The sequence below is a fragment of the Ceratotherium simum genome, chromosome Y (assembly GCF_057802395.1).
Source record: "Ceratotherium simum simum isolate JZ-2026a chromosome Y, ASM5780239v1, whole genome shotgun sequence".
NCBI lineage: Eukaryota > Metazoa > Chordata > Mammalia > Perissodactyla > Rhinocerotidae > Ceratotherium > Ceratotherium simum.
In genome coordinates, this window is record NC_141941.1 from 12,029,379 (window position 1) to 12,037,034 (window position 7,656).

General features: G+C 38.0%; 1 pseudogene; it reads left to right on the plus strand.

The window, feature by feature from the left end:
- Positions 1-5,263: 5,263 nt before the first annotated feature.
- Positions 5,264-6,120, plus strand: LOC106800214 (olfactory receptor 8K3-like; annotated as a pseudogene).
- The last annotated feature ends 1,536 nt before the right edge of the window (positions 6,121-7,656 follow it).

Genomic DNA, 7,656 nt, shown 5'->3' on the forward strand with positions numbered 1-7,656 from the left:
TGTATGCAGCATATATACGGGTCTTGCTTTTTTATCCAATCAGCCACCCTATCGCCTTTTAATTAAGTATCTATTGATAAGTATGTACTTACTGCCATTTTTTAACTTTTTTTTTCTCAGTGTTTAGTAGTCCTTCTCTGTTCTTTTCTTCTTCTATACAGAATTGATGGTCACTTTAGTTTGATCTCTGTCTGAAAGCTGTATTCTTTAACTCCCCTACTCCCTCCTTTTATGTTTTTGATATCATAGCTAACCTCTTTTTTGTGCATTTGTATCCGTTACATTCTTATCATGGAAATAGATAATTTTTCCTATTTGTGGTCTTCTCTTTTACCCTTAAATCAGTCCCTTTAACATTTCTTTTAGCACTGGTTTCTTGGTGACAAACTCCTTTAATTTTCGCTTGTCTGGGAAATCTTTGATCTCTCCTTACATTTTGAATGATAACCTTGCTGTGTAGAGTATTCTTGTCTGTAAGTTTTTTCCTTTGCACTTTAAATATATCGTGCCATTTTCTTCTAGCCTGTAAGATTTCTGCTGAGAAGTGAGCTAATAGCCTTATGGGGTTTCCTTTGTGTGTAACTTGACATTCTCTTGTGGCTTTTAGGATTCTCTCTTTATCTTTAATTCTGGACATTTTGCTTATGATGTGTCTTTGTGTGGGCCTCTTTGGGTTTATCTTGTTTGGGGCTCTCTGTGATTCCTGTACCTGGATGTATGTTTCCTTCCTTAGGATAGGGAAGTTTCTTCTATTATTTCTGGAAATAGATTCTCTGCTCCTTTGTCTCGCTCTACTCCTTCCAGGACACCTATAACACAGATGTTAGTGCACTTGATGTTGTCCCAGATGTCCCTTACACTTTCCTTACTCTTTTTAATTCTTTTCTCTTTTACCTGTTCAGCTTGGGTCATTTCTTGTAGTTTTTCGTCTGGCTCACAGATCCGTTCTTCTTTATCCTCTATTCTGCTTTTGAGTCCCTCTAATGAATTTTTCATTTCCAGTATTGTATTCTTCATTTTTGATTGGTTCTTTTTTATATCTTCCATTTCTTTGTTGACTTTCTCACTGAGTTCATCTACTTCTCCCCACATCAGTGACCATCCTTAACACTGTTTGTTTGAACTCTCTGTCAGGTAGGTTGCTCATTTCTGTTTCACGTAGTTCCTTTTCTGGGGTTTGGTCCTGTTCCCTTACTTGGAATATATTCTTCTGCCTCCTGATTTTGCTTCTTTCCCTGTGTTTGTGTCTACGTATTAAGTAGGTCAGCTACATCTCCTGCTCTTGGATAGGTGACCTTATGTAAGTGATGCCTTAGGAGGCTTGCAGTGTGCTTCCTTCAGTTCGCAATGTTCCAGGGGTGACCCCTATGTTGGCTATATGTCTCCTTCTGTTGTGGCCTGTTTTCTCTCCCTATAGGTGCCAAGGGAGGCCAAGTTATGCTTCTGGCCATCTATTTTAGTGCTCAGCTGCTTGTAGTTGTTGTGGGCCCTTCAGTCTCTTTATCATGTGTGGGGAGCCCCAGCACTGTTGGCTGCAAGTTCTAATACCACATTTGTGTTGCAGTATTTCTTTTAATTGAGTAGGCCCCCAGAATGGCAGGTTGTTAGGCTCAGGGCCTTACAATTGCTGTAAGCATCTAGCCTATTAGGTCTCTTGTCAGCTCTCTCAGGATTGCAGTTGGCTGGGGCTGGCCTCAGGAACAGGAGCACCCAATTGTTTCAGGCTTTGGAAGGTGGGGCAAACCCCCTATGTGGGTCTTTGAAAAACACAAGTTTTCTGCAGCTTACAAGCCCTGCCACCCACAGGTCCACAAACACAGTCAACTCAGTCCTGCCCTGTGTGCACGCCCTGACCTCCCGAAGCAGACCCAGTTTCTCCACGGCAGGAGCCCCACACACTCCAACACCACCCGACACTCTCCACCTGCTCCTTGTGCACACCATGCCCCACTCAAGTCAGCTCAGTTGCCAGGCTGCAGAGAATCCAGTCACCAATCTATGCAGGCCCACAAGTTGCCTGAGGGCTTATTGTTGGGTGAGGCCAGTCTCTAGGTTGGGCTACCAGCCCTGGCTGAGCTGGATTAAATAGGTGCTCTGGCAGGGAGGGCAGACCTGGGCTAGCAGGCCTCAGGGAGAACTCCAATGGCGTCTGTGTCAGCACGCGCACACCAGGACACAAGTATGGCTGCCACCAATATCACAGTCCCTGGATAGATCTCACCTCTCACCAAGTTGCACTCAGGGCCTATTAGTGTGTCTCTTTTCACCACAGCACTGTGCACCTTTCTTTCTGGTGATTTTAGGATGCTTTCTGAAATAGGTGAGTTTGTGTGAGGACCCTTTAAGAGCCGGTTTTAGTTTCTTTGTGCACCAGCTTTTCTTGGGATATTCCCCAATGTTTTAGTAGCAGACAAAGTCAGATATTATGCCACTGTTCTTGATTGTGCTGGGTCCACAAAATGCCCACAACAGGGGCGCTCCCCGGCTCAGGGCCCCATGCCTCCAGGGAGGCTGCGTACCTGTGAGCTGCTCCCGGCGGCCGTGAAGCTGGCGGCTTGTGAAGGTGGCGTTTTTCCTCTCCAGAATGGAGTCTGCCTCTTCCACCTCAATTAGGATTGCTCGTTGTTGCAGGAGTTCCTCTTATCCAGTTGTCAGTTCTGTCTCAGGGGTAATTTTTCCACAAGTAGTTGTAAATTGGCCGTGTCCATGGGAGAAGGTGAGTTAAGAGTCTGCTTACACTGCCATCTTGTATGCTTTGTTTTAAATGTTGTATTTTTCTATTTGTTTTCTTAGAGATCACTCGGAGACTCCTGACACTTCGATTTCTCTTGTAGCCAGGATAAATTCTCTATTCCTTTTTAAGGAGGCATAACAATTTTATGAACCACAAATTCTTTTAACTTAGCCTGCCATTCTCATGTTACTGTAGTATGATTCTGGTGTTTTTTTAACTGGTGCCTTATTAGGGATGTTAATATGCATCTTCAGTTCTGTCTGCATTAAATGCTATATAATACTATGAAGGAGTTCTTTGCAGCCTTAATGTGTAGAGAGACTTAAAATAACATCATGGAATCCATATGTATATATTAAATACATATATGCATTTGTGTATTCTATCTTGCTAGTATGATGTTATATAATATAATGATCTTAATTTTTTTTTCCTGTAGAGAATCTTTTTATTTAGAGGGAAATTTTATGAAAGTTCATGATGTAAAACCTATTCCAATCAAAGGGAAAGAAGACTATCCTCTACCCACTGTGATTCCTCTCTGGCTGGGCTACAAACTAAATTGACATAAGACTGAATAGCAGGAGAAAATCAAACAAAGCTTTATAACATGTATACATTGGTGAGAGCAGGGAACCTGAGTTTCTTAACAAATGGTGGAGATTTTCACCTTAAATAGCATACTCAGGTAGGGAAAGTAGGATGTTGGGGGTAGGGGCAGTCAGCTATGGGAGATTACCAGAAACAAGAGCGTTGTTTTAAGTCCTCACCTTTTGCACTGATGAGTTTCTAGAGATAAGGTCATCCCCCCTTCTTCCTGGTACAGAGAGGGAGATACCTTTACAAATGGAGATTTCCCTTATAAATGTAAATGTTTCTTTCAAAGGTAACTTCTACTTTTACTTGGAATGGGCTTAGTAAGGACCCTCCCAGTTTATCCATACTCAGTGTTAAATTCATTGAGGAAGTTACTGGGGGTGAGTAGGTCAAAGTTTCTTTCAGAGAAAATAATCAAAGTGTCCAATAGGAGACATATTTTGAAGTGGCCAATTCTGATCTCCCACACAATGATCTCACTTTCTCTCAATTTTTTCAATTTCCACATACTAGCCTAGGTTCCTCCATGACAAAATATACCCTATGTGTTACAAACTACTTAGTATATGTCAGTTAAAATGAAAATGCACCTGGGGTGGAGGAAATGCATTAGGTTTTAGGTAAATTTTCATCAAATATTTTAAGTAAGGTAGGAGATAAATTATCTAATATAACAACACATTGATGCTTCAGTTGTAGTAATGAAGTTGGATCATGGTGGGGAGACATTGGGGACAGTAACCTCCATAAAACACTGCTCCATCTATTCATCTTCATACCCCTGACAAAGGAGTCAAGTCACACAAAAATAGTTTATATTCACATGCATAAAGATAATCCATTTCAGGTAACATACTGTCTCCACTTAAAAAAATAAAAACAAACAAACACAATAGCCCATTATGTACTTGATGTTTGTGGGATAGTTTCAGGCACCATAAACATATTGAAACTTTAATTCTCACTTATCTTTCCAACAACCCTACAAGAAACTGTTGATTTTTCTGATGTGTATAGAGGTTAAGAAAACTTACATCATTTGCCCAAACTACTCCTTTGTATATCACAAATGTAGGTATAGCAGAGACTCTTTGCACCTAGGTATATTTCCCTATATAAAGACATATACTCTTTATACTGATCTTTTAGAGTTTCCTTATTTATACACCCGTGTCCAATATCAGTCGTGTTAATTATCTTGTACCACCTGTAGACATAAAGACTTTCATAAGAATACGTTTTAAAGTAGGGGCTTCTAGATGATTCCACACAAAATTGCAATTTGGATTTTGAAAATTTTATTTTTTAATTAACATATATATTGTCATATTATGTGATTGTAATTTTTTAAATGTAACTATGTAGTTGTCATTATATAAAGGACAACAGAAAATGTTAATAAACATCTGTTTGTTAAACAAACCTAATGCCTCAAGTTTTTACTATTTTTCATTTTTGCTTCCTTTACCTACATTTATATCTGTATCTATCTCTATACATATATCAGAGTTTTCTACCATTGGCCCTGTTGGCATTTTGGGCTGTACAATTAATTGTTGTGAGGTCTCTACCCTAATATAGTAAGATAATTGGTAGCATCACTGGACTCTAACCATTAGATGCCAGTAGCACCCTTCCTACAACTGTGACAACTGAAATGCCTCCAAATATTATGAAAAGTTTTTGGGGGGCCAAATTTTCCCCAATTGAAAACCACAAATCTCTGTCTCCAATTCTATCGTTATCTCTGTTTTGATTGCTAAATATGTATTTTTATTTTCAGGATATGGATTATTTTATTAGAGTCTAAATGGTAAATTTGGATTTATTTTACTTATACTAACATTGTATTCAAAAAATTGACACATTATATTACATGAAAGCTATTGACTATGCTGAAGTCTCTACCCAGAATAGGTTTTCTGATAAATCTGGGTGGAAAAACACCATCTGACAGTGCTGAATGCGTTCATTCTCATGGGAATCAAAGACCACCCTGAGCTGCAGCCTCCATTTTTTGGGCTCTCCCTCATCATTTACCTGATCTCAGTGGTGCGCAACTTGGGAATAGTCATCCTCACCAAGATGGACTCTAGGCTACAAACACCATGTACTTATTCCTCAGACACCTGGCTTTTACTGATCTTGGTTATTCAACAACAATGAGACCCAAAATATTGGTAAATTTTGTTGCAGATCAAAATCCAATACCCTACTATTTGTGTGCCACACAACTAGACTTCTTCATGATGTTTATTATTAGTGAACTTTTTATCTGTCAAGAATGTCCTATGATCACTATGTGGCCATCTGTAACCCTCTGCTCTACATAGTAATCATGTCACAAAGTGTATGTCGGGTGCTGGTTGCAGTCCTCTATCTCTTCCGCACGTTTCTTTTTTGGTTATCATAAAGACTTTTAATTTTTCCTTCTGTGGCTACGTCACCCACAATTTCTCCTACAACAGTCTCCCATTTTTTTCTTTGCTGTGCTCAAACATACATGAAATTGAAATGATTATTCTGATATTAGTGATTTTTAATTCGATATCTATTCTGATAGTACTTGTGTCTTACCTGCTCATTCTCAAAACCATTCTCAGGAGGAACTCTGCTGAGGGCAGGCACAAGGCTTTTTACATCTGTAGATTCCATATGATATTGGTCACTGTGTTCTCTGTGACCTTAATATTTATGTATGTGCAGACCAAATCCATCATTCCTTTGACACTGATGTGGCTTCCATATTTTACATACTGGCTATCCCCATGTTAAATTCTCTGATCTAAAATTTGAGGACGACAGATGTTAAATATGCCCTGTATAAACTTTTGAAAAAATTATACAGTATTCTTTCTTAAAGTTCACTCTCCAGGGGTGATTCCTATAAATTATGCTATAATTTTACATGTGTAATGGGTGCTTTCAGAGGGAAAAGCAAACACAAATAAGTTCATCCTATATTTGGAGATTGCCTTCCATGTACCAGTCACATTTCTATGTTCTGTAAACACATTGGTGAACAAAACAGTAAAGAAACTTTGCCTTCTTTAAGAGGGAGATATGAAATATAAATGTAATAACTAAGTAAATTTTACAGGATAGCAGAACGGCTTAGGGACTATAGACAGTAAATAAGAGCAGGCAAGAAGTAAGGGTATGCTGTGTGAGAGTGAGGAAGAATAGTAGGTGTAGAAGGGAAGTTAACATGACTCTTGTGTTAGTCACAACCTTTATAATAAACTTTCTAGTTTCTATGTGTGTCTTTGTGCGTGGGTGTGTGTTTTTGTGCCAGCACATTTCTTCTGCTTTAGTCTTCATCGTCCTCTACATGGTGTGAGAAGATCAAACTTGATTGTGACTTCAAGGAGGCTCATGTAGTGCAATGACTTAAGTCAACAATCATTTGAATTTGCTCAAATGCCCTCATTCTACGTGGCAATCTTAGAGTCCTCATCTTTTATAATAGGTTCCTTTATTTCACATACAAGCCATAGAGAGTCTATTAACTCAACACGTTTGGTATTTCAACAACCCAGAATGTCTGCAATGTATCTAATTTTATGTAAATGAGTCCATTTTTCTGTAACAATGGATATATGAATTAGGATAAATTTCATGAGGTCTCCCTCTAAAGTTTTCAGTTTTGTACAGAATTTTCTTTTTCTTTTTTTTTTTTTTTACCAGCTCAATATTGATTCTTAAATGCCTATTTTTGTGTAATGGATTGTTACTTTTCAATACTCTTCTGAAAAACAAGAATAGTTCTTATATTAAAGTCAAGCTGTAAATGTTTTTATATCTTTGCATAAGAGGTCTACTTTATAATGAATTACATTTGTTGCTTGTTTTTCGTGTTTCTGACTTTCCTCAAATTTGGCTCCTATGGGGTGTATACTATTTTTTATTAGGATTCATTGACAGCATTGTTTTGACTATTCCCCTTTTAGGAAGCAAAAGGAGAAAATCTCATGATTTTGTCTACGCTATATTTCCAGTGAAAGTGTAATATGATATGTAAAAATTTATATATATGTCTATCCTCTGGACAAACTTCCTCCTAACCCTCCCTAAGTTTCTCCTTCATTTGTTTATTTTTAGTACTTTAACATTCGTGAGACCTTTTTACCTGATAGAGGGACTGTATTGTTTCTTTGTCCAAGACCAAGGATTAAATTTTCTATGTAGTCAATCAAATTTTTATAAAATTATTTCATTAAATTAAAAATATGTATATTGTCATGTGAGGATATTACTAAACAGCTTATACAGTTGATCTTTATAATTATTAAAAAATATATATACCTAAGTATGAACTCTGCATA